This window comes from Theobroma umbraticum, unplaced genomic scaffold (assembly GCF_002168275.2).
Source record: "Theobroma umbraticum cultivar Fairchild unplaced genomic scaffold, ASM216827v3 scaffold_81.0, whole genome shotgun sequence".
Taxonomy (NCBI): domain Eukaryota; kingdom Viridiplantae; phylum Streptophyta; class Magnoliopsida; order Malvales; family Malvaceae; genus Theobroma; species Theobroma umbraticum.
Genome location: NW_018397268.1, coordinates 5,812,670 through 5,813,570, shown reverse-complemented (window position 1 = coordinate 5,813,570; position 901 = coordinate 5,812,670). Strand labels below are relative to the sequence as shown.

The 901-nt window shown below is 34.3% G+C and overlaps 1 pseudogene across 1 annotated transcript in view; it reads left to right on the top strand.

Moving 5' to 3' along the window:
• Positions 1 to 852, top strand: part of LOC110425585 (uncharacterized) — a 3,336-nt pseudogene extending 2,484 nt beyond the window's left edge. Inside the window, exon 4 of the transcript XR_016351795.1 lies at positions 28 to 852. The product of XR_016351795.1 is annotated as an uncharacterized LOC110425585 (transcript). The remainder of the gene's footprint in view (positions 1 to 27) is intronic.
• The last annotated feature ends 49 nt before the right edge of the window (positions 853 to 901 follow it).

The following is a 901-nucleotide window of genomic DNA, read 5'->3' as shown; positions in this document are numbered from 1 at the left end:
CAAGGCTTCAAAGGCTTTATATGTTAGGGAAAATTGCTGAACATATGACGTGGCATGCACAGAACCAAAGTGATGATGGAGTGCTTAGACACCCTGTTGATGATGAGGTTTGGCAACACTTCAATTGCACACATGAGTTATTAGCAATGGAACCTCGGAATGTCAAACTAGGATTATGTACTGATGGTTTCAATCCTTTTGGACCAACTACAATACCTTATTTTGTTTGGCCAGTAATGCTCTCTGTGTACAATTTACCCATGGATGTGTATTAAAAAACCATATATATTTTTTAATATGGTTATTCCGGGGATAAAAAGTCTAAGCCAAAACATAGATGTCTTCTTGAGACCTTTGATAGATGAGTTGAAAGTATTGTAGACAGAAGTTGTTATCACATTTGATGCCTATAAGAAACAAAATTCCAAACTAAGGGCAGCATTGTTGTGGACAATTAATAATTTTCCTGCTTATGGTATGCTGTCAGGATAGAGCACTCATGGACGATTATCATGTCTTTATTGCATGGAATGCTCTAAAGCTTTCATATTAGATCATGGTAGGAAACCTTGTTTTTTTTTATTGTCATCGACAATTTTTGTCACTTAATCACCCTTTTAGGAGGTAGAGAGATAAATTTCTTAGAAAAAAAGTTGAGCATGACTTCTCAATTCCTCAATTATTAGGTGAAGAAATATTGTCACAATTGAATTCGCTTCCTAATATCCCTTTTGGAATAAAATGCAATGAAGAAAAGATTCCGGGCTACTGTGTAAGTCATAATTGGGTGAAAAAGAGTATATTTTGAGGATTACCTTATTAGCATACACTTCTTCTTCGTCACAATATAGATGTGATGCATATTGAAAATAATATATTTGAGAATATATTCAACACAATG